Raw genomic sequence first — 26887 nt, 5'->3', positions numbered from 1 at the left:
TGTCCAGGCAGCAGCTTCAGGATGCCCAGGAGGGGCAACCTGCACTGCAGAGCATGCACACCATGGCCATCACGTCTCTCTGGCCGGACACAGATGCCATGCCGGAGCACCTCATCTTCAATCACAGCAGTCCCCAGTGAGCCCCCTGCAGATGCTCCAATGTGTCAGGATCTGCCAGTGAGCTGGGCATTCGTGTTGCTGCTGTCTCTCTGCTCCCAGCCGGGCATGACCGCCATATTGGACCCGTGAACATAGGTCACTTGAAACCAGCAGTGGCTGCCTGCTATTGCCCCCTGTATCACAGGGCCACCAGCCCCCTCTTCCTTGGCTCCTGGAACTCCCTGGTACCTTGCCTGGGTGTTTTGGTGCTGCGGGCACCAGGTTTACTGGTGCTTCTCAGCAGCCAGGCAGGAGTTTGCAGGAGACATGCCCTTACTCTATCAGCTCCAATCCCAGTCCCTTATGAAAAATATAATGAATAGCACATAATGGATAGCATCGAGCCAATGTTTTGAATAAGAAGATTAAACTAAATTAGCCATTTGATAGCGGCACAGGACTAAATAAACAAATCCCACAACAACAAGTATACAACCATCCTTAGAAATGTCGAAAGTCTCAAGACAATTTAACACAAGTAAAAACCTGTAACTAACCCTTATTGAGGACTTTCAGGTTGGATTACTGATAGAATGTGACTTGCATACCTTCTGTCTTGAAGGGATCTAAAAAAAGTCTAAAAAATATATAATATAAAGTAATAAATCGTTGTACACAACAGTCACCTTTTCACATTGCGCCCTCTCTGTTTTTTTCACTCGTCACTTGCGCCGTTCAGCTTTGAGTATTACAAGCACTTACATGCACAGTGTTTGGGTTGCCCCTGCAATAATTGCTTACAGTGCTAATACAACTGTTTCCAATTGTTTCCACAACCATTGTTGTCTGTTATCTTTCAAAATATATGATGCCTCGAGCACATTTAAACAAACTATGAGTCTTCCTATTTCTCTTTCGTTGTAATGTTGTGTATATTCTTGCTAATTAGTTCTCTCAATATTACCGGTTGAGATGTTGTTTTTATATATTACAGATGCAGGCACAGAGGCAATTAGCTCTCAGGAGGCGCACTGACAGTGCGCCATCTAAAATGTTGTGCACTGTCAGTGCGTCCCCTGATGGCAGCCATGCACAGAGCTCTCTAATCCCCTTTATAAGTGGAGGTGGGTTGCCCCCTGCACTGTGAAAACATGGAGCAGCTTCAAAGAAGCTGCTCCGTTTTTCAAAGGAATGTGCTGACTACAGGGCAGCGTGAGTTCACGTCTGCCCTGGGGGCAGTGCCTTCCAAGTAATAAGGCACACTTTCCCTGTTTGCGCCTGTCTCACCTGTTTTAAGCTGCGCCGGGCGCAAACAGATAAAGTGGGCCCTTTACAAAATAGGGCCCCAGAGGTCCTTGATAGTGGTTGCAACGACTGTCATCATTGCATGTCTGTGGTGGGCCTCAACTACCTCTGGTCTCATCAGGACCAGATCTTTTCCGACCACCATTGGACGAATCTAGTTGGGACTCTCCTCCACAATGGTGAAGGCACCTCTCTGCATCCAGTTGAGGCAGCTTCAGTCAGGGTATGATCCTGTTCCAGTGCCACAAACTCAAAATACTGAGGCTTGGATAGCACACCAATGGGCACTGCCTGTGCCAAACTTCTCTCTGTGGCCCAGCAAATCTTTGCCTACCGTGGCACCTACAGTGGACAGGAGGAAGGGCCCATGAGCCTGCAAATTACAATCGAGGTCCTGAATGTACCATCCCAGGTGTTGTATGGGGTAAAATTGAATACTGAGAAAGCATTTGATGGTGTGCAAGATAAAGTTGTACCTGTCCTAGAGTTAAGCTCTATTCTGATTTCCTAGTGTGTGCTACATACAAAAAATAGCAGACAGTAAAAATGTAGTGAAATGAAGATGATTTGTGCCAAGAAACACTAATGTGTATAATTTACTATATTTGGTAATATTTAGTATGTGTGTCATTATAAGTGCTTTCTTTCTTTGAACAGATCAGCTCTGGACTTGGAATTGGAATTATTGTGTCTTATGGTTTACATTTGAGTACTGAACTCGAACATTCCAAACTACTCCAGTGAGAGGTCCTTGAATGCTTCTTCTCATACCCTTGATAGTCAAGTGTTAACGGGGTTCTACTTGTCCCAGTTTGCTGAGTCATAGCAGGAGCGGTCCCAGGACACAAGGGGTAAAGCACCCCAACCCCCAGGATTGGGGCCCATTAACCTCCTACTGCCCTGTGCCCCTTCCTCCCAAATGGAGCCCCATAGCAGGGATCCATTTTTTTTCCCACTCATAATTGTGTCAATGGTTGTAATTCATTTTTCCTTTCTGTTGCATGTGGATGTCAGGTCAATCTGGCCAACTGGCTTGATAGATGTGGAGCTTGTAAGAGCATACTTGTGTTTGAGTGTCTGTATAGGGGAATATGCATTGTGCGATTTTATGGGGTGTTCCTGTTTCACTGGTGTTGCTAGGTGCAGTATTGTTATGAATATTTATTTTGTTAGAGTGTTTTCAAGGTGTTCCCAACTACACAATTTTTTCAGTTTGTTTCATTCTTTCTTTCGCAAAAAAGAGGAAATGCACAGTGACTTTTCATGCAGCTCGCCATAGTGGTATGGAGTAAAGTTGAATGGCAGTTCCATGTGCTCTGTCACTAGGCATTCAGACCTGGGTTCAGCTCCTCCGAACATCTGCTCCTGATGGATGTATGATGGTCCGATGTGTATCGTCACAATGCGTGCTTTTACAACGCGTCTTTTACAACGCAAGTCGTAACCACGACTTGCAATGGGGGCGTGGATAGTAAATAGTATAATTTACTATTCTAACACCAGTCCCCGTGGATACTAGGGAAGGTGTTGGAATAGTAAATTTACTATTCTTTATCCTCTAGCGCCCTCCAGCGCAAGTCGTGGTTACGACTTGCGTTGTAAAGGACACGTTCTATAAGTACTGCGGCGTAACATCCACGTCAAAAAGGATGTTCCCCGCTCCTGATGAATGTCTGAATAGGCTTCAACTTGTATCTGTCTGCATCGTGCAGAATAAATCCTCCTGCTAACCTGATGAGTCAGCATGTGTTCCTGCCACATACTTTGATTGCAAGAAGTCTGCACCCACCCATTCAAGTTGCGCACACAAAAGAGCCTTTTAAAAACGTGGCCCTATGGATCAAAATCGGCATATAATGCCCAATTTAGGGCTGTGTTATTTATCATACAAAGTTGGATGCCCAGGATATTAGTTTTTAAAGGGTGTGATGACTACTGTCTGTCTACTCCTTCCAAAAACTCGTAACTGAGGCATTTAAGCAAATCATGCCTACTGTCTAAAGCAATTTTCAACTCTAAATAATTGATATACTTTTTAGACACATTTTTGAACTTTTTTACACCTGTAAATTCACCTGCGTTGAGAAATCATGCCAGGAGGTAATCAACCGCTCAATTTTCACACTCGCACACTTAATGTTGGTGAGCTGCGTGTGAGAAAAAACTCTGCCAACCGCGTGGCAGAGTTTTTCCAAAACACTATGTCTAAGCATGGGCGTAAAATCCGTTCCGCTCGCGGATGTTGCGGATTTTCGGCAAATTCGCAATCCGCGAACTCTCGCGAACTTGCCGAAAATTCGTAAAATCCGTGCGAAGCGGATTTTTTGCTTGGTCGCACTTGCCAACTAGAATACTATACAATTTCGCGGGAGTAAACACTTGCGAACACGTAGATGCGGTGGGCAGCGACAATCTCGCAATTGCGAGATTGCAAAATTTGCAATTTCGCACAAGAAATCCACCAGCAGGCAGCGTAAACCTTGAAAATTAAGATTTTTATCAGAAAAACTCCTCAGGTTGACATTTGCCTGCACTTTTTCTTTGCAAGGAGTCCATTTTGGGGGGGGGGGGGAAGGAAGTGCCCCACAGTCTCCAACTTCCTGTTCCTGTCCAGCAGGCTCCTCCCAGTGCTTTCTTCATGTGCTGGTCACTTTGATTTGGATCTTGACCTGGAAGGATTACTTTTTGTGGATGCTGCTGGATATTTGGATTTTTGCTAAACTGAAAGCACTCAGCAGGTGCAAAAGTTCAATCTTATCATTAGTAACCATTCCCTGTAGTGCTTCCTAAGGGGCCCCTTCAGAGTTCATTTGCCTACTTGCAACTATTCTATGACCCTGCTCTGACCCTCACAGCAGGCTCAGAGAATAGCTACAAGTATACAGCAAAGGTCCTGTTAAAAAAATTACACTGCAACAGAAAGCAATTACAGACAAAACTGAAAGCACTCAGCAGGTGCAAAAGTTCAATCTTATCATTAGTAACCATTCCCTGTAGTGCTTCCTGAGGGGCCCCTTCAGAGTTCAGTTGCCTACTTGCAACTATAGGCCACAAAGGTCCTGTGAAAAAAAATTGCACTGCAACAGAAAGCAAATTACAGATAAGGAAGCAGGTGCCAGCCAGACTGGAAGTTTAAATTCAGTGACACATTAATCAACCCCAAATTAATTCATGTCAGTTGAAGCAGGGCAGGTGTGCTTGCTTTTTTTCACCCCATAATCTACAGTGATAAACCAACCAGAGGGTGGCAGTGATGTACCAGAGGGTGGCATGGGTGTACAAGAGGGTGGCAGTGGTAAAACAGAGGGTGCCGTGAACCTGTGATGATGAACCAAACGTAGAAACGACATAGTCGCGGCCGTTGCGAGCCGACAAGTAAGTTCGCAATTGCGAACTGGTACAAAACCCTCGCGAACTGGCAGAAACCCTTGCGAACACAAAAAAAAAATCCGCTAATTCGTGAGAGTTCGCGGATTTTGCGGATTGCGAATCCGTAAATACACAATTTCGCGGATTGCCAATTCGCAAAATCCACCCATGCTTAACTATGTCCAAGCAAAGCGGGGAGTTGGCAAAACTCCGCAAACTCCACTGAAGAAGTGTAGTTTACTGCCCACTTCTAGTTTCTTTTGCATAAAAGAGGAAATGTACAGTGACTTTTCATGCGGCTCGCCATAACGGTATTGAGCAAAGTTGAATGGCACTGTAGGTTGCCCCTCCTGGGAATCCATTTTAAAGGGGGTGTTGACTACTGTCTGTCTACTCCTTCTGGGCACTCGTAACTGAGGCCTTAACATTTAAGCAAATCATGCCTACTGTCTAAAGCAATTTTTAACTCTAAATGATTGATCTACTTTTTAGACACATTTTTGAACTTTTTTCTTTAATTCACCTGCGTTGAGAAATCTTGCCAGGAGGTCATCAACCGCTCAATTTTCACACTCGTGCACTTAAAGTTGGTGAGCTGTGTGTGGGAAAAAACTCTGCCAACCGTGTGGCAGAGTTTTTCCAAAACTCTATGTCCAAGCAAAGCGTGAAGTGGACACAAATCTGCAAACTCCGCTGGAGAAGTGGAGTTTACTGCCCACTTCTAGTCATATTATCATGGTAGAATAAAATTATAAACAAGACTAAATCCTGTGGGGAGGGCCTGGGCTTTCTGCGGCAAGGATACCATTAAACATTTGGCACGTCTATTGGTATTGAGCATCTTGTCCATGTCCTACTTCCACCCCACCTTTCCTTGGCAGTCCCAACAGAAAAAAATCCATCAGACAGTCTTCACTATATAGGGTGGTTGAGCTAATGGGCTTACTCTATCGGGCTAAACTCCATTAGCCCTCAGTGCAGGGTTTCTGCCAGTCACGCCAGCAGGAACGCTGCAGGAGAAAGCTGCAGGAGAAAGCATGATGGCCACCCTTCTCTACACAGAGTGTGCAGACAGTGTACGCCTACACATTTTTGGCTCTAAATCTTAGGCTTAACAAGGATGTCCATTCTACCTGAATGGAAAGTTACCTTTCCTTCTGGAAATATTTCTAAAGCGCTGAAGTAAAACCAACACTTGGGGGAAACATATACATACGATCAAATGTTATCTTAGTGACTACGAACCATTTCTAATGAAATGGAGGCCCTTAACTCTCTTCAGTAGCACACCGTTTCTGAAGATATTCTTTCCTCTACTTAAAAACCAACAAAAAAAACGTGGCAACCTCAAAGCAAAAGCGCTTTTCCTTAACAGTGTTTTTGCATTTTCATGATAAGTTAAACAACCCTAGACACCTATTAAATGCCCATTATGCTTCACGAGAAAACAAAGTTTATGACTTAAAAACATACAGTAGCAAATCCCTGGCAGTTTAGGGTATTATTGGTGACAGGTGAAAATGCAAATGTTCAAAAGGATGCGAATTATTATTTTTATTATGTTTTGTTCCTTGGGTAAGGCAAACAAAACCTGATTGAAATTACCAGTATAAATACTGCAGAAAATTAGTTTTAATATTTCATTTCCGTGATATCTGATGGTCTGTCAATTTTAATACCAGTCGGTATAATTGCTTGCTATTTTTAGTAAGCTGCCAAAGCTGCATAATTCATTTTTATTTCATCTGAAGCAGATAAATATACATTTATTTAACAGCTGCAAGAGGCGGATACCAACCATATGAATTTGGATTTTCTTTTAGTTTAATAAAGGTTGAAAAGAAAATTTGTATAACATCTAAATAAGCACAACCTTGACTCTATTCCCCACCAAGCACAGCTCGTGCATTCGCAGTTTACATCGTGAACGGCATACTTGAATACATCACAGGTGACATTACTTACCATGTCACTATTTACATCATCAGTGATATTACTGAGATAGTTCAAGAGCACTACAGTCCACAATATGTCAGATAGGACTTAGGCTGAGGGTGCATGGACTGACTTCTGTCCATTAAATGGGCAAAAGGAAAATAGGGTGCTGAGATTAACCACCACTTTATTAGTTCTCTGTAGACTATGGCCACAAAATCTCACCTTGAGAGTTTCCCTGCAAAGACGCTTAGGATAGCAGAGGCCATTGCCGATTTTGACCACAGAGAGAACTGCCTGTCCTTGATCCAGGCCCTGGACTCTGTAAATGTATTCACAGATCCTACTTAAACATGAATATCAGTCACTCTCAAACAGAGTGCCGGTCCACCCTTTCACTTAGGTACTGCACTAGAGATGCCTAACACACTGGGCTACCGGCCGAAAGTGCTGTGGTTGCAAACCTACTTATCTCCAGTCTTTTAAAAACTTGGCCCTATGGATTTTGGCACACAACGTATCAAAATCGTCATATAATTCCCAATTTTAGGGCTGTGTTATTTATCATGCAAAGTTGGAAGCCCATTATATTAGTTTTGAAAGGGTGTGATGACTGCCTTCTATCTACTCCTTCCAGGCACTCGTAACTGGGGCCTTAGCATTTAAGCAAATCATGCCTACTGTCTAAAGCAATTTTTAACTCTAAATGATTGATCTACTTTGTAGACACATTTTTTTAACTTTTTTTTAATTTATCTACGTTGAGAAATCTTGCCAGGAGGTCATCAACCACTCGATTTTCTCACTCGTGCACTTAATGTTGGTGAGCAGTGTGTGAGAAAGAACTCTGCCAAATGTGTGGCAGAGTTTTTCAAAACGCTATGTCCAAGCAAAGTGTGAAGTGGGAACAAATCTGCAAACTCCGCCGGAGAACTGGAGTTTACTGCCCTCTTCTAGTCATATTATCATGGTAGAATTAAATTATGAACATGAGTATATCCAATGGGTAGGGCCTGGGCATTCAGACTTTCAATGGTCTGCTACACATTACCTCTCTGAGCCCAGCTTATGGCTAATAATTTTATAGAGGCTCAAAATGCTCAATGCTGGGCTTAACCTTCAAGAAGGTATTGTGTTCTGCACCCTTATGCTTTGAGGACACTGGCTCTGTCATTCACTGTGTTCTACATTTCTAGACCTGTCAGTCTTAAGGGTGATCTCCCCCACCTTTTTTTTGCCTTCTTCCTCCAGTTTTTCTGACCTCTTTTTTGCTGGCTTTTGGACTCTGGGTAATTTACCACTACTAATCAGCGCTAAAGTGCTTGTGCTCTCTCCTCTAAACATGGTAATATTGGCTTGTCCCCAATTGCCATATTTAATTTACTCGTAAGTCCCCACTAAAGTGGTGCTACATGTAAATTGTAAATTGAGTGTTACTAGTGGGCCTGTAGCACTGGTTGTGTCACCCGCTTAAAGTTGCCCTTTAAACATTGGTCAGGCCTGCCATTGCAAATCCTGTGTGTGCAGCTTTAAATTGCCATGTCAACTTAGCAAAAATAAACCTTTCGCCAGGTTCAAATCTTCCTTTTTAATATATATATAAGTCACCCGTAGCAAAGGTCCCGGACTGCCCCTGGGGCAGGGGGCAATGTATTTAAAAAGGTGGACATTTCAGAAATTGTTAATGACACCGCGGGATAGGGGGGGGTGGCCGGCCCCGATCTACTGGATTACTACTGGGCCTCGCACCTCTGCTTTGTGGTGGAGTGGGTGGTGATGGAGAGTGAAAAGAGATGGCTCGATATGGATCGGGCCGTGACGGGACGTACCATCTGGGACCTAGTCTGGCATCAGCTGTCGGCACGCTCTAAGAGTGCCTATTTGGCGGTCCCCACGAAGACGGTGCTTGACATCTGGGATGTGGTGGCTGTCCGTAGAGGCCTTTTGACCTTTCCCTCGCAGCACACCCCGATTGAAGGGAACCCTTCTTTTCCGCCGGCGCATCAAACGCGGGCCTTTGCCAAGTGGACGCAAGGAGACTGCAGGGTGGTTACGGACCTATTCGAGGAGGGCAAACTAAAATCTTCCGCCCAATGTAGAGAAGAGTTCCGTATCCCAGCGACGGCACAACTGCAGTATACCCAGTTGCGACATTGGGTGACTTCAGATGCAATGTACCAGGCAGCCACACGCGCCTTCACCCCCTTTGAGCGGCTGGCCCGCCACCCCATTGAATCCAAAGGATTAGTCTCGCGTATTTACCAGATCCTACAGAATACGCAAGCACCGCTTTCTGACCCCTATCAGGACAGATGGCATACATTGTCCGACACGGACGTTACCCCTGCACAATGGCAAAGGTTCTGGCGGGACATACCTAAAATATACCATAGCATCCCACAGCGGGAGAATGCCTATAAATTAATGACTCAATGGTATTATACCCCTCAGCGCCTGCATCAGATGTTTCCTGCCTCCTCGCTTCTGTGCTGGTGGTGCCGATCTGCGACGTGGGACCTCGTTCATATCTGGTGGGCCAGCCCGGTGCTGACCCTCTACTAGAAGGAGTTCCTTAGCCACATCAGGGGGGGTGCTGGGATTTCCTCTGCCTGAACTTACTACCACCATCCTGCTGGGTGTTAAGCCTGCTGCTCTAAAGGCCCTTACCAGGAGTGATTGGATCCTGGCGATTCACATGCTGGGTGCTGCCAAACAGTTCATAGCCTTATACTGGAAGAAGCCTGAAGCCCCTTCAATCACGGCTTGGTTCTTGCGCCTCTGGCATGTCCTTACGTTGGAGCTATTCACAGCCTGGCTGCAGGCGCGCGATACACGCTTCAAAGCTGTGTGGCAGCCCCTAGTCAAATACCTTTGCGAAGTTGAACGGGCGTGTTATGTGCCTACTAAACTCAGGGCACTGAGATTGTTTGAGGATGCTCTGGGCCCCCCTGGCCCGAGCAGATTGCTTCCATGAATGCCCCCCTGCGCTGCACCTCACCGCTCCCGTTAATAGACAGGAATGTTGAGCCCCCTCCCCACCTCCCCCGCCCAATGTCTATACTCTTGCTTTCCTAGCCCTCTGCCTTTCTCCTGCTTCTCTTGCTCCGGCTGCTCTTCCTCTTACTGTCTTCTTTTTGGGCCCTGGTGCCCCGTTGCAATGGTTGTTTCATACGGGCCTGTTGCCCGTCTATAGCATAGCAAGGCTCCCTGAGTCTTATCATTCCACAGGCCTACCTGCTGTTGTACTTTGTCATTTGATCGCGGCCGGCCCCTACGGGGTTGTAGGCGCAATGCTGTGTATAAATCTCCTCCCCACTGGACTTCAATGCCATCTGCTATGCCTCTCTATCACGCGGCCGGCCCTCAATAGGGCTGTAGGCTTATCGCTGTGTATCTGCTTCCCTTGTGGAGTGTGATCCTGTTTTTCTTGTTGAAAATAAAAACAGATTTGAAACAAAAAGATGGACATTTACTATTGTTTTTCAATTCCTGGTAGTGAAAAACTCTTAAATTAATTTTTCACTAATGCAAGGCCTAGCACTTCAGTAGGATAGCATTGGGATTACCATATTACATTTTATAAGATGGCAGGGAGGGAGGAGCTGGGCACAGCCCCATTTACACTTGAATAGGCTGTGTCCTCCCTTCAGACAAAGGGCCTAACAACCCTGCATTGTCATTTCAGCAAGCTTGAAGCAAGGGCGGCGCAGGCAGGAAATTCCATACACTTCAAAGCCATTGTCTAGAAGCTTCCCCCACTTTCCAGAACCTGGGCATCAGGGTATAAAAAAAGGACCTCAGGCACCAATACTTCAGTACACTTCAGGACCCATGGATACTCTGCCAGGAATGAGAACCGCTGTGCTGCTGAATGACTGCCACTTTGCAGGACTATTTTCTACTGACTCCTGTCCCGCTGAACTGCCACCTGCTACCCATCTGCTGGGTTGAGAAGGACTAGAGCAGCTTCTCTTGAACTCAGGACCCAGGGTGACTCCAAGGTCTAGTTGGCTAGCATCCGGATCTGAAGACTCAGGGACATAACAAGCTTCAAGCAACCTTGCATCTGCCCCTGGACTCTGCCAACTGTGATTCTACCCTGCCAAGGGTGCCACCCTGGTCTTGGACCCTTGAAAGTGGGCTTAAGGGGCGTGCCATCCTCTATGGATCTAGCAGTACCTTCGCCTCTCCTCTGCTTCATTGCACAAACCCGAGCAGAATTGCTGCATGGATTGTACTCATCAAAAGACTCGAATTGTTGCTGCAGCCACATCACCTTTGGAACCACGACTGTGCAGCGTATCCTTTGCACAGGTTCTTGCATTTCTCATCCATGGCAGCCTTGATGATGACACCAGACTCTGCCTTACAGCCTCACAGTTCTTTGAAACCAATGTATTGCCCTGACTACTTGCTGCATCCTTGACACCAGACTTCACATAGCAAGCCCCCGCCAATGGTATCCATGGTGACAGCGCAGGACCTCACATCGCAGCCTCCACCACGGACCTTTGCCACGGATCTGCGCAACACTCTGCAACCTGTATTCAAGGTATTTTGTTCAGTAGGCTTAACTGAGTCTCTGTAACTTACCCACTCGCCATTGAAGTCATCCTGAACTTGCGACTTTGTCCTGAAGGCCAAATATCCACAGTTTGTGCTTTGTGTTTTGTTGGTGCTATTTTTCACTAAAAGCATTAACATTCAATATCTCAATATCTCTGGCCATAGTAATTGGATCTTTGTCTTTTTGGCCTTGCTTTATTTATTAAAATCACTCTATTTACCTAATACTGTTGCAGGCTCTTCTTGTGGTGTGTTGTCACTGTGCTACTGTTTGAAGCATTGTAAATGTAAATGTAAATGTATTTCGATTTATATAGTGCACTAATCACCCAGGGGTCTCAAGGCGCTTGCTTAGGGAACCCGTCCTGGTATTCCCCTGTGAGATACCCCGGCAGGGTATTCACAAGGTGAAAGCCAGGCATCCCGCCGCAAGGGGCCGTAGTGGAGATTAAGCAAGCTATTGCCCAGAGTCGCAGAGTGTGACCCCGTGAGTCGAGTAGGCACCAGAGCGAGAATTGTCGAGTCCGTGGAATTTTTGAGCCCGAGACCCACCGAGGCGGGGAATCGAACCCTGGTCCATGGCTGATCTCAGCTTCCGGGTCTGCCGCCTCTAACCACTGAGCCACGCTTCTCCATTCTACAAATACTTTCCATATTGCCTCTAGGTTACCCCTGACAGCTCTGTGTCATGCTAACAGGGGAATGAACACAGGTTAGTTTGCAGGTTTCCTATGCCATACCCTGACAAGGATTGTGGTTGCTGCTTGACCAGGGCTCACACCCCAGTCAATCACCAACCCAATTTCTTACATGCATGATTTGGACAAAGAAATTGGCCTTTGCCCAAGTCCCCCACCCAGCTACCCTGTTCAGCACACTTTAGCTAATGTCAAAAGTGTTGCTGCATGTGATGTCACCAGTGTTGTTATTAATGTAATTTGTGATGTCATGTGTAATGTCAAGCCCCTGCCCGACGATGATATGTAATTACTTTTGCCTACATGGCTCAAATTCTTTTAATATCCTCTGAGCAGTCAATGTGCTCCAATTTAAGAGGGCCTGGGGTGGGCTTGAACCTTGAGCATTTGTCCCTAGGATCAGGAGAACATTACCCCTACCCATGCTATCTTCTCAAGCTTTATGCCACAGAAATATTTCCTGATGAGTCTTTTGAGACATCTCATCAGAAGTAGGAGTTTAAACAAATGATTGACGAATTTAAGGCCACAGGGGTGCAGGCTCAGATTATTCAACCAGCAAAGCTTGGCATTTTATGCTCTGGCAGACTTCATATCTTTTTAGAAGTACAGGAAGCCAGAATGTTTCTTACAAAGCTAGGTTGTGTTTGAGGCCTTATGAAGGTTTATTAAACAAGATATTGTGAGTAGGTCAGGTGCCGAAGCATCTTAGGTGCAAGAGCAATGCACCCATTTCATGTGGGAAGGCTAGGATCTAGCCATTAGACGCTAGGCACTTCTCAGGGTCACTGGGTGCCTGGGGTATGCAGGGGAATGGAAGGTGTGAAGGGGCACTATGGTGAGTGGTGGTGGAAGGGAGGTTTTCTTTTTTCAATGAGGAGAACGATAAGACACATTTGAGGCTAAGGAGATGTGAAGCTTCTAAATTCTGTGTAGTTGGTAGGTCATGTATGATGAAATTGGACATCTACTCATGGTAGGTTTGACAGCAATTAGCCTTAATGCCAATGGGCTTAATAACAGAGTGAAAATTAATCAATTTACGGCTCGTGTAGGCAATTTAATCTAAGCATAATTTTATTTTAGTAGACTCATTGAAAGAGAACAATACAATAAAATACTCAGGACAATGGGATTGCTTTTTTACCTCTGCTGTTTCTAGCCTAAGGGAGAGGGAGCAATCCTTGTATAAAAGTAGCTGCAAGGAACATATCTCCCATTCATTGTGGCAGGCAAGGGATACTAGGCAATGTTCCCAATAGAGATAAATAACCAGAAAGTCAATATTGCCTCTTGCAGTGGTCCGATGAGTGATGACCTGAGCATATTACTAAAGCTCAGAAGTGAGTTAATTTACTTGCAGTGGGAGGCCGTAATAGGAGGGGATTTCAATGTTGTCCTAAATATTGGTTTACATTGTTTTAACCCACCGAAGATACAATGGAAGAGACATACCGAGAATGTCTTTAAGGACTTTTGCCTCTGCATAGGGGTGGGAGTTATCTGGAGGAGGAAAAACAAAAGATCTAGGCCCTACACTTATTTATCTAAGTCGGTTCATTCTGCATCTAGGATTGATATTTTCCTTGCCCCCCTCCTACCTTTCACTTATCGAAATTTCACATTATGCCAATGGTCTGATGGAGCAACAGGCTGTTATTCTGAGATAGGCTGTTCCCTTACAAATTAATATGAATAGATGGGTGATGGATATGACTAATCTACTGGAAGGCAATGTGATCGATATGATGACCCTGGAAATAGTGAGCTAATTTACGACAATGACATTTTAAGAATTTTGGGGCCCCAGAGCAAGTCTCATTTTGGGGGCCTCTGTACGACACAAAACAGTTCAAATGTCTTACCAGGTCCTAAAAATCCTCAAGATGATGCGGGTAGAGAGACAGAGTGAAAAATAGACCGAGGCACATAGGGAGAGAGGTTTAGATAGAGAAATAGAATGGACAGAGGTCAAAGAGATAAGGTTCACTTTCCCGGGGGGCATGGTGACTGTGGGCCCTTAGTACAATCCTGTGGGGAGCGTGAAATTCACGTTCCACTCCCAGTCGCACTGCGTAAAGTGGATACCAGATCCAACTATTATTTCTCCATTTGACCATGTTCTCCATTCTTTCAATTTTAACTACAGTTTTTGCCAAATTTGTATCTTGTGTTCCATGATCCACATATCTAACATGTTGCAATTTGGAAACTTCTCATATTGGTGTGTGCCCATCCGGACCTCTTCGTGAATATAATCCAAAGTACAAAGGATATTTCAGATAGCAAACTTTTATTCGGAACCCAATGCATTTCGGGCTGATGTCAGCCCTTCGTCATGTTAGAAATGTGGATCATGGAACACAAGATAAAAATTTGGCAAATACTGTAGTTAAAATTAAAAGAATGGAGAACATGGTCAAATGGAGAAATAATGGTTGGATCTGGTATCCACTTTACGCAGTGTGACTGGGAGTGGAACGTGAATTTCACGCTCCCCACAGGATTCTACTAACAACAGTGCATTCAGGGCAAGGCACGGCCTAGTTTCGCACGCAAACCGCAAAGCTTAACAGGAAAATGGATTAAACGAAATGGAGTACATTGTCAGATATACGGTGTGCATACCACCACTTTATGACTGTGGGCCCTTGGCAACAAGTGCCTACTTTGCCCAAGCCTTAAAGCATCTCTGGTCTGGTTGCCTTTCAGTCTATCATTAGGGGGCTATCCTCTCAGTACGGTCATTCCAGGTAAGGAAAAAGAAGAAGGACATTTCCTCCTCACAGGTAGAAGCAGAGAGGGCCTTAGGTTTATGAAGAAAGAGAGTTTAAAGACTGTTTTTCAGTCTGACAGGCTGGAGACAAGGTTATTAAGAATTTGATTACTAAAGGCCTGAATCCCCAAACTGGGCAACATACAGAAAAGCCAGATGAAACAGTGGCATAACAAAAGCCCTCACAGCCCCCATGGTTTGTGGGGCTCCCGAGCTTCTGGGGCCTCTTCTGGCACAGGCAGGTCCCTGGCCTGGGAATTCCAAAATGGATCCAGAGTGTAGGGGGGCCCCCTGCATGTACTTTGCAGGGGAATCCCCTCAAGTTTCGTTATGCCACTTTGAGGAAATCAAGCAAATAATTTTAGATTACTATTCTAATCAGTACACAGACTAATAAGGCAGGAATTCATGGTGGGGCACAAAATGACGATTTTCTTAAACAATTACAACTACCTGCCCTGATGGGTGAAGTTGCCTCAATTATATTAAACCCAATTTCAAAGAGGGAGGTGGAGAACACCATGAAACAGTTTAGAAAGATGATCAAGCCCCAGGGGAAGATGAGTCTGGCTCAGAATTATATAAAACTTTCACCTCCTCTTTAACTTGCCCCATGGCTCCATCTTTCATCATTTGTTAGTCAGGGGATAGGCTACAGATTCATTTCAGAGAGGCATCCTTGTTAAGTTTTTAATGACGAAGAAACAGTTAATGGATCTGGAATCTCATAGATGGATAACACTTTTAATTTTTGACTACAAGATCTATACTAAAATCTAAGCCAAACAGATTAACAAGGTTGCCGGGGTTCTTTTGAGGAGGAAAAATGCACTCATATTCTTAGTGTTAGAAATGATGTTGTCAATAAAGCATTTTATTAATTAGTAATCCTTCCATTTAGTGCGGGTGATTAGGTTCACAGACAGGAAGAAAAGCAAATCAGCTGACACGTGTTTTCCCGTAGCACCCAATTGGCCGAGGGCTTTCTCAAAGCAATGATTTGTCCATGTATTACATACCACCGTCTAAAAAACTTCCGATCTCATCCCTGCTGTCCTGATAAGTGGATTAACAAGGTAGGTTGTTTACTTAAAGCTGGGTATCAGAAAGGCTTCATCATTCGATGGAACCCACATTCCAATACTCATTTTATGAACATGTTTTCAAGTTTAGTGATTTGTTGACGGGAATGCCATCCCGGCAGTGATTTGTCTGTTAGATGCCAAAAAAGACTTTGATCTTGTAAACTGTATGTGTTCATTTCAAATTTTAGGTAAGCTCCAGATTCCACCCTAATTTACAAGAGCAGTTCTATACCACGGGGCCATCACCCAGCTATTGATTAACAATATTTTGAATTTAGGCACTTGACAGGGCTGCTCTCTTCAACTATTATAATTTGCACTTTTTCATCGAACCCCTAGCACAGCATATCCACCAGAGCACAAGTATTGTATCACCCTTACCCTCCATGTCCAAAATAAAGTAGTATGTGGATGATCTGGCGTTATTGTTAACCAAGAGTCCTTCTAACTTTATTGGCTCTGAAATTGATTAAACCCAATTTAAGCATGGAATGACTATGAAATTATTGAGGTAATACCAGAGAGTTTACTGTTTCATACCGCTCCAGAAGACCTCCCATTAGTTTTGTTGGAAAATTATATAGCAGGGCTGAAAAGAGAGATATATTTTTTTTCAGAGGAGCTGGTGGAATCATTTAATAACAGTTTTAAACCTATAATTTGAAAGGTTTCTAATATTTTTGAAATAGGGAAAGGGTTGCCTATATCAATTATAGCCCTTATGGTTTAAGTTATATGACACTTTTGCCCTTATTGTTGTTCTGCAAATCATCAATTCCCTGCAAGATTAAACAATTGAAACAGGCTACAGCTTCCATTGTCTTACAAATGCCCAAGAGGGAAAGAGGCTTGGGAGCCCACGACTTTCAGAGATATTGTAAGGCATCATTTATTTTTCAGCTGCGAGTCTATTCAATCTTGATTTCAACTCCAGTTTCAATAATTCCATGTTTCAACTTATATTGCGGAATCTGGAGGTAAATGGTGTGTTAAATTCATCAAAACACCCAAGAAATTAAGGTATAAGTCATTCAAATCGAATTTGATTTGGATTATGAAATGTATTTTTTTTAACTAAATACAGTATTGCAGTAGTCAATGCAGACACCTTTGCAGTATTGTCAATGTTTTTCACCAGGCCTGACGGATGGTGTAATAAATAAATATGTGGATTTATCTATTATACAATTTGGGGATTTTTATGAAGGTTCTAATTTAAATGCACCCATGTTCATTTTTCTTTTAGCTAAAAAGCTTAATCAGTACTTGTATTTCTTTATGTGTGCCCCAATGAGTGCTTTCTTTCAAACCCTGTCGGGGGTAAATATAGGCTTTTCTAGAAGCCGACCAAGACAGTTGTTTAGATGAGATAACGTTGATATAACTGGACTATTGGTATAACAAGCTCCACCCGGACTTGGAAGAGATTTTAGAGAAGATAAGATCTAAATGGAAAGATACACTGGTTAAAGTTAAAAGAAATGCAATATGATTTTTTTTTCTTCGATTTAGCTATTCGAGTTTTAGAGGGACCAATTTTCAACGCATGGCGCATATGTCTGTGCACAAGATGTTTTCCGCTCTATCCAGGAAGTGCAATCAGAAAGGGGATTGGCTGCACATGTTTTGGGCCTGCAACAGCTTAGAGACATTCTGGAGGGGGGCGTTCCCGATAGTAGGCACTACTATAGAGGAAGCTATTTTTCCTTCCTCGAAAATACCCTACCTGGGATTATGACTTATGGAGGCCAGAGCAGGAAGGCACTGGGTACTTTAATGTTATGCCCATAATATTTGCCTGCTCATTGATTACTACTATTGGATATATTCTGATGCCCCTAGTGTGGATGAGCAGGGAGTGAAAATGTGGCTGGTCAGTCAGTGGAAAGCCTGGTATTATGCTAGATAATCAATTTGCCTCATACTTTAGGAAATGTAAAACAAAAAGTGGGCTTGTGAGTAGCAGGGTAGATTTTATATAAATTGAGCACTGTCAATTTTGATGTTGAGCACTTTCATGATGCAATAAGCATTTGGTACTGTATAAGCACCGTCACTTTAAGTGTAGGAACGATCTGTCATTAGTGTCATTCATGCTGCTAAATGTTTTTGAGTGTTTAGTCTTATGTCATTTATAATTATTTTCACTGTCACCTAAGATCAATAATTTTGGTGGAGTCTGAATATTAAATTAGGTCGGTACAGCACTGCATTGGAACTTTATGCGCACAAGAAGAGAAGGTTTGTGTTTGTACATTGTGTCATGAGATTTCCTTTCCTGGACTAATTAATACAAATATATTTAAAAATAAAAAAGAGTATCAAACACAGCGCTCATATTGGACCCTAGCAGTAGTGAAAATCACTATCACAAGGTAGTAGTGAGTATCATTTACCCAAAGCAGAAAGTCCCTAGAGAGAAATGAACCTGCAAAGGCACAACCATTACAAGAAATAATTGTCCGGAGGAATATGGAGGGTACAAAAAAAATCCTTTATGTTTCCTGGCATTTATGATGTAGAGGAAACAGAAAACATGGTCAAGAATGCCACATTTAGCCACTCCCATTTATGTTTCCTTTGTTTTTCTAATCTAGCCTAATATTTGTTAACATCTAGAGAGATTAATAATTTGAATTTGAGTGGGTTTAATATTGTCTTGTGAGTGAAAGCATCACAGAGCAAATTATGATTTTTGTTAAAAATTTCTGAGGATGCCGTGAGCTAACTTCATACACTTGGTTAAAGCAGCAGAAGGTTAGGTTATGGCCACAACATTCTCTTATGTGCAATCCCAAATGTCCCAATCAAGGGCCATTGAAGGGTATTGTCAGGCATACAACTACAACACCAATCGGCTTTCCTCAAGGTTTTGTAATTCATATGACCCAGCTTTCCTCTCCCCAGACTGTTAAAAGGACAAGTAGGTGTTCACCCTTCAGTGTTTTGCAAAAAGGCAGCAGCTGCCAGCAACTTTGGTTAGGACGTGGGGGAGCTTGCCTAGACCTCACCACATATGCATTGATGGTTTACTTTGTGAAAAACCCTCTGCTTGATCCATTCTAGGAAAACCATCTTCCTAAAACTGAAGAGAAACGAAAGCTTCTCTTCTGACTCAGTAGAAAATTACTGAGTGCCTGTCAGTGATCATTGGCAAGAGTTAACCTAAGCTCTGCAATTCTTCTACAATTTGATGTTGGCACTGGTCTCCAGCTGACAGACAGATCAAATAGTGGTGCAGTTCTTGCCTTTGAAGCCTAAATGTCTTCTGGAGCAGGAAGCTAAGTTGCTGAGACCCACTTATTGAGTTGAAACCTTGGGTGTAAACAATGCTGCAGGAAGTCTGCCCTATCATCGTTTCCCACACCATGAAGCCCTCAATGGATACAGTCTGCATGTACCACTCCAGACAAGTTTATACATCACCAGGGAAAATATTTCTGTGAGAACTATGTTTCTGAGTATGTGAACCTCACTGTTGGAAAGTGGATTATTAGTAGTGATACGTAGTGACTTACCACTAGTGATAAGGCCACAAGCACAATATGAGGTCAGTCAAGGTCTCAATTAATTATTCCCTTTCTCAACTCTTGGTAGCTGGCAACAAGCAGGCAGGTGTAATTTAGGTGACAGGTGTGTAAAGCATTTAAAAGCACCAAGAAATTAAATACATAAGACACAACAGACAATAAAAATCCAACACTAATTTACAACAATATATGCAACATCCTCTGATTACTTCTCCGTGAGGGATCGAGCAACCCTGGAAGTCTGGAGTTCCAGAGTGTTCAGCGGGATGAATCTGAAATCCAGACTATGTCATGGTTGAAGGTAGCCAGTTTGACTCTCGACCTTGAGTCGGTAACTATATGGTGCTTTTTGACAAAAAGTTCCCAAGCTTCACCACACGTCTGGATATTCTTCCGGAAAGTCTCATTGAGGGCTCAAAGTGTCTAAAATACAAATCCAAGGGTCTGAAATCTCCTAGACGGTCCATAGGATGTCTGGATTACAGTTCCCACAATGCAAAGTCCTTAAAAGTCCACTGGAAACACTTCAGGATGGGGACTCTTGGTGAAGATGATGCAAGTAGGCTCTGTTACCCTGCAGCTTGCAGGGAGTCCACGCCTTAATCTTTATTGAAACAAGGTAATGTCCATTAGGGCTGTAGGACTACATTGTGCAGCAGGTGCAGTCCTTTGGGTGCAAACCCTGATTCCATCAGAGCAGTCCTATTATATCTTGTACTTTCAGGCAGCAGATTTGAGTTCCTATGCAGCTTTTCTCATATTTATTATCAGATTTTGGATGTCAAGCAGGGTGGCACCCCTGACCAATGGGATGCAGGGTGCCCCCCAGGTATATGACCCCTTAATTCATAGTGTGACACATTCATATCCCAGATAGCACCATTCTCTCAAAATCCAATACCACCCCCCCCAATTAATCTAATTACTGAGGTTCCTCTGTGACTGGGGGTGCAGGATGTGGGGGTCAGCCTGTGCTGGTCCAAAACTATCATTCTCCCTTTGAAGACAAGTTCAGATACCCCGTCCTCTTCCCGCCTTTTGGCTTCTGCAGCTTAAGTTCTCCAACCACAGGAACTCAATTGCCTACTCTGACAGGACACTTCACACCTCATCAAGTAGCTCTGGCTCAGCCTGGGAAAAGCTGGTCAATCAGGAGAGGGCAGCTGGAAAGCTGGATTTTGGCTCACAGAAAAGAAAGTTTAATAACTTATTTTCTGTAATAGTTACTAAAAATCTAAAAGAGTCAAGTTGTTGAAATTGTCTTAACTATTACTTAGATACCTTGAAGTATATTTTTAGGTGGTTCCTAACAATATTTATACTTAAATAAGATTTCTCAATGTTAGCATATAGAGCTGTTCACTGGGGGGAAAACGGATTTGGCAGTTTTTCCCTCACCAAGGCTTATAACACATATTTTATAATGTTTTTGCTCATAGTTACAAGGCACCCAACAGCTGGGGCACTTAGGGGTGAGTTATGTAAAAGAATAAGGTAGTTTGAGACTTTGGAAGTGCCTGTAATTCTAAAGGCGAATTTGCATATAATTAAGATTTTAAAGCAGCCTGCAAGGGAGGGTTGGCTTTAAAAATGACAGCAGGCAACACAGCTGTGTACACTCTAGTGCAGGGAATCTACTGGGCCTCTAAATCTCCCTTGCCTTATTATTTACTGAGGACTTACAGGGGTCTGTCATTGGCAATTATAGCTCTATCTATCCATGTACTTTTAATCAGAGCACAGACCCTGAGTCTGGTTAGCAGAGCGCATGGCACAATCAGAGTCAGAAAACTAGCACCTAGTAGTCAAATTGGGGGCAAAAAGTGGAGGGACACTACAAACAGGTCCTGATTTTCAAACTCATAGGTTAACAAATGGCTGTGGCTAGGTCCTGGACAACGTGTACAAAAAAATGGGGCCACCTTTAATTCCTTGTCACCTTGGTATATTCTATTATAGAAAATATTAGGTCTTACGGATGGAGAATACAAGACAAAATTAACTATATAAAAAAATCGTATTTAAATGTCTTGAGGTCAAAAACAACTAAAATGTTGGTGGGTGTCATATATATTTCAAATGACGGTGCAGGACTTCACACCAGAGATACACAACATAAATCAAACTAACTGAATGGAAAAAGGTTTAGCTGAGTAATGTTTTTACTGGTGAACCAATTTAAAATTAGGGGGAGATTGACTAAATCTCCACGCAATGCAGCGCAGCCTTCCCGAGGCTGTGCTGCATTGCGCGACAAGAAAGGAGCAGGAGCGCGCCATATTTTCAAAGATATGGCTCTCTCCTCCCCTTTCTCTTGTGCTGGCGCTGATTACAGCTGCTGTGCGCCACGCATCACCGTAGCGCCATAGTGCTAGGGTTCGTGTATTAGTCTAGCATAGGTTTTGTACAGGAAGGGCACCCTTCCTGTACAAAATACAATGCCTAGACACGCGGAAAAGCTATTCCCACTTACTATGCGTGCTTCACAAAAGGGCACAGCTTTCTCAAGTCGCAAAACCCAATCAACTGTGTTTAGTAAACAGGGTTTAGCATGAGAAACTATGGGTGGCTGCATGGGAACACCCATGCACCACCCTTGGCATGCCCCTATGGCGCAAAATAATGTGAAGCCAGCGCTATGCGCTTCTTCGCAAGCTTTTATATATTTATAATATTTCCAGCGCTAAATAAGTTTAGCACTGGAAAGTAAATTAGGAAAAAAGATTTAACGCTGTTTTACATCACTTTTGTGACACAAATACGGCACAAAATCTTTCTAAATCTCACCCTCTGTCCCAAACCAGTCACTGGATGTGAGATGATTGCCCAAACTAAAAGATTAGCAACATTATGAGCCACACTTTGCACAGTAAGATAAGTCCCTCCTAATGTGGAACATTCTTTTTATTCTCAGCATTGTCTGGCCTGTTTGCAATTTATTTTTCAATAATACTGTGGTTGATGTCCTTAAGAAGAACATGGTACCTCTGACCAAAATTCTATTTTGGATGAGTGACGACCATTTGTGGTTCTCTCCTATAGAATGGGTCTTTGTGAAGGCCTTTTATCAGCTTGCCTACTTGAACACATTATGTTGCCTCCCCGGGGTGTTTTTCTTCTGGCTCCTAATATTCACAGCCCAAAACTGGTCGAGCAATAGCACACCTATAGCACTGGGAAGAGCTAGGTGTTAGGCCTCCTATTAGATCTCCTTTCCATAAAGATGAGTAGATCCTGGACAATCAATCCAGCAACAATAGCCTAGGAAATTGATTGCTTAGGATGTGTGAACTGAATTATTATCCTAGTTTATTTGCCCCTAATTCTCTACCCCTTGAATCATGTAGATAACAAACTGAAAATAGGGCACTACGTTTCCCTCTAGGTTACACAGCTTGTGAGGAATAGCGACATCCTAGAACAGTAACTTAATTCCCATTTGAATTATAGACACATTTTGTTCACAGTGGTAGTCAAATATCATGTCTCTATTTTGCAGTAATTCTTAATTCCTGGACTAAGAAGAGGTAAAAAAATGACTTGAATGGAAAGGAGTTGCCTCTGACTTCATTGACCAGAGCTGAGGCCCAACTGTCAAATAAGCACCTTCAGAGGGGGCTTGAAATGGGAAAGTTATCTTGAATAAGAGGATCAATTGCCCAGATGTCCTGACTGTTCTTAAACAATTAGGTAGAGGTCACCATAGCCGTCTCAAACAGAAGATACCTGATTGATAGGCAGCTCTTCTGCTTCTCATCTGCTATCTCCGGTTGCACACTTCCCCTTTGCAGTTTTGCAATTGAGAGGCCTGGATACCTTCTCAGTGTTGTGTGAGTCTGAATTAGTGGATGTATGATCCCTCCCACTCCTCTTACACATCTGAGGTGGAGAAGAATCCCATTATCCTCCATAGTCCTCATGACTCTTGCCTCACTGCACCAAAGTGACACTGGGATAACCTCTATATGAGCAGCACAAGTGTGTATAGCCCATGTTGAGATGTTGCCCTTACAGTGTCTTAGCACTGGAAATGTATTCACTTTTGACATGAGTTTATCTTGGACATTTGGTCCATTAAGTCCTTTGAGCAGTGGTTTTAGTGTGGGGATTTGCGGTGTTTATACACAATAGACTCTGCATCATTCACCCACACACTGAGATACCATGTTACATTTTGGCTGGTATCAAACAGAGTCACATTGCTTTGAGGTCACATTTGCAAGGATACATGGGCTGAGATTTTCTAACATGCCACACAATGTTGCATAGAAATCTACAGTGCTGAATAGTATGGATTTTAAGAATTTGTGCGATGAAAGATTTACTTAGTCATGCGCTGATGATGTCTTTAGTAATGTGATGCCAACATATCTGTTTAGCATTACAATACGTATTTGGCTATGATACAAGGGGCAGGCAGCTACATTTTGTGTCAGATATTTATTTATTTATATTTATTTAGTTAGTGTTTTATAAAGCGCGAACCAGACCCATGAGGTCTTCAGAGCACTTTACAGTACTATCAGGTGGGATAACAGGACAAAGGGGGAGGAGAGCAGAAGGGATTGGGGACAAATAGAAAGATACAGTACATGGCAAGACAAATAATCATAATATCCGACTGCCTAGTGGGATAGGAACAAAATGATACAATAAGCTGGAAAAGCAGTCTCAGGACCCTGGAGATTTGTTCGGAAGAGCCGGGTGGGTAACATAAGGTGAGGGGGCCAAGGAATAATGCCGTAATTAATAGGTAAAGTCAGGTTACAGAGGTGAATGCAACATGAGCATTAGGAGAGGAACTTGCCCATTAGGAAAGTTTTGGTGTCCTTTTTGAAGTGAGCTAGAGACGGTATTCTTCTGATGGCGGGTGGGAGTGAGTTCCATATTTTTGGTGCGGCCCCAGAGAAAGCCCTATTGTACCTTCTTTTTTTCTTGAAGCATGCAGGTTGGAGCATAATGACTCTGGCAGACCGGGAGTTTCTGGCTCCTCCGGATAAAACAAGTTTCTGTGCGAGAAAATCAGGGGATTTGGAGTAGAGAGCCTTGTGAGTGATGCATGCCAGCTTAAATTGTATTCTGGCCTAAAGAGTAAGCCAGTTCCGAGCTTTAAGGTGGGGTGCGATATGGTCGAACTTCTTAGAGCCAGTTAGAGGTCTAGCAGCGGCTTTGAGGCAGGCTTTAAAGTGTGCCAGAGAGGACTTAGGTAGGCCTGTGAGGGTGAAGCAACCATATTCTAGCCTAGAGATGACTAGAGCCTGAATTGCCGATTTTAGATCTGGGGGGGTCGAGGAAAGTTTTCAGATTTCTTAGGTAGTTCAAATGAAATCCGGCAGTTTTGGCCATTGTGTTGATATGGCCCCACATGTTCAGGTTGCCGTCTAAGGTAATTCCTAGGAATTTAGCAGAGTCCACAATGGTAGGAGAGCAGTTTAGCGCTATGATAGCCTTGATCCAAACTTGAATGTCTGTATTGGCATTAGGTGGTGAGATTAAGAGGAACTCAGTTTTTTTGGCATTGAGTTTAAGCTGGTTTGATGTGAGCCATTGAACCGTCAGCTTCAGGGCCTCATTCAGGGAGCGGATGTCCTCTGATGAAGAGATTTTGATGTATTCGAGATACACTCTCTAATAAAAGGTTAAGTATTATGACAACCACTCAAAGTAAGCCATTTAAAATGTGTAATTTAGTAGAAATTAAATGTTGTGCATGGGAATATCTCATGACATTGCGCATGAGCCTTGTTTTGCTGGGGTTTATTTGATATTATGAATTGATCAAGAGCTAGTTTATGCTGGTCTAGTAGGTTTGGTTTGGAGTTAAATACTATAGTTTTTTGTGCTGTTGCCATTATGTTATGGAATATTTGCATGCATTAACAAGCAGTTAGAGCTCCATGCCATAAAGCTTTTGTAAGTTCTTTAGCAACAGAAAGTTGATTGACACACAGTTTCCAACTATTCAGACAAAATAATAGTACATCTATTCCCTGATATATGTATGAGAATTCACCTGCATAGCCTTTGCGTTTTCCTTTGTCTGTACGTTAACCACTGTGAGTTGGGAACTGTACAAGGTTTTATAAAAGCTGGCAGATGTAGTAGCAACCCCTGTAAGCTAAAAGATTCAATGTTCCATCGACCTGAATGAATGGTTCCCCTCCTCAGTTAGCAGTGGGAGAGCTGTGCTGAAACACAACTGTATCAGGGTGATTTATTATTTGTTTTGGAAATCAAAGGTAAATGTCAAGCAGATGTTCACACCATATTTGTTAGCCTGACATTGGATTGTCACCAAAAGAAATGTTGCAATGTCAGTGTTAAGTCCAAAATGACAACACTCCAACATAAAATGAGGAATCAATTTAATCTAGAAGAACACGTCCATTCACAAATGAGACCAACCACTATCTGCCAATTTCCACCACCCACATTCCAGCATTACAGAACCCTGTCAAGTAAGTATAGAATTTTACAGTGAGAGTGCATCGTTGTCATCTTCTAACATGCTATGTGAAATATCCGCTTTTCTCATTACATTAACTCCAATACATTGATGTGATATGCCGAAACTCAAAGAACAATAAAATGATAAACAGACAATGGTGCATAGCAGAGCAAATCATTATTATTGTATAGCAACTAAATACAAACTACCCATACAAATGAGATTAAATATGTGTTCTACTCTTTCAGCCATACTGGTCTCTAGATCTTTCATAATCTCTCCACACAAGTTTATTTCTTCATCCTGTAGGGTCTTGAAGGAACAAAACAATACACACACACACCCCATTTCCTTTATGCCACACATTCCTATCTGCTAATTCTACTACCAAGGCAACCACTTCCTTGTTCTGATTTCACACACACCAAATCACCTTCCTAAAACCTGTTATCACAATGCAAATTCATGTCTCAGTCAATAGCAGCTTTTGATCTCAAAATAAAAATTTGCAACTACTTCATTTTGCTTGAATATACATTTTCATTCAACTCAGAACAAAATATTATGCCCAGACAGCAGGCTAACATTATGCATTATCATGTATTTGCTCCTCCTGAACAGCAACCATTAAAAGCTTCAAGAAACAGCTTTCAATAGCTGAAGAGGGAGGGAATGCCGAAGAGCTGTCATTAACTGCAATAAAGGCAGTGATACAAGATGGCAATGGCTCCCTAGAACCTAAGATTGACTCAGTGTCTGTGGAGGTAACCTTCATCAGAGCGGACCTTTCAAAACTAAATAAAGAAGTTTCCGCCATGGAAACCAATAATCCCCCAGCTCCATTCTAAGACCAAAAGACTCGAGGAACAGGTTTACACCCTAACACAGCAAGCAATACACATGGTGGCACGGCTGGAAGACCAAGAGGGGAGAGCAAGACCGAACAACATACGGGTAGTGGGGGTACCTGAAGGAGCAGAGAGACAATGCGTTGACCTGCTCCTAAAAGATCCTATCATTAATAAGCTGCAACCCCCACGCCTGTCAAAGTTCTTCTCTATAGAGAGAGCACATAG

Source organism: Lissotriton helveticus, chromosome 11 (assembly GCF_964261635.1).
Source record: "Lissotriton helveticus chromosome 11, aLisHel1.1, whole genome shotgun sequence".
Taxonomy (NCBI): Eukaryota; Metazoa; Chordata; class Amphibia; order Caudata; family Salamandridae; genus Lissotriton; species Lissotriton helveticus.
This window is presented reverse-complemented; position numbering follows the sequence as displayed.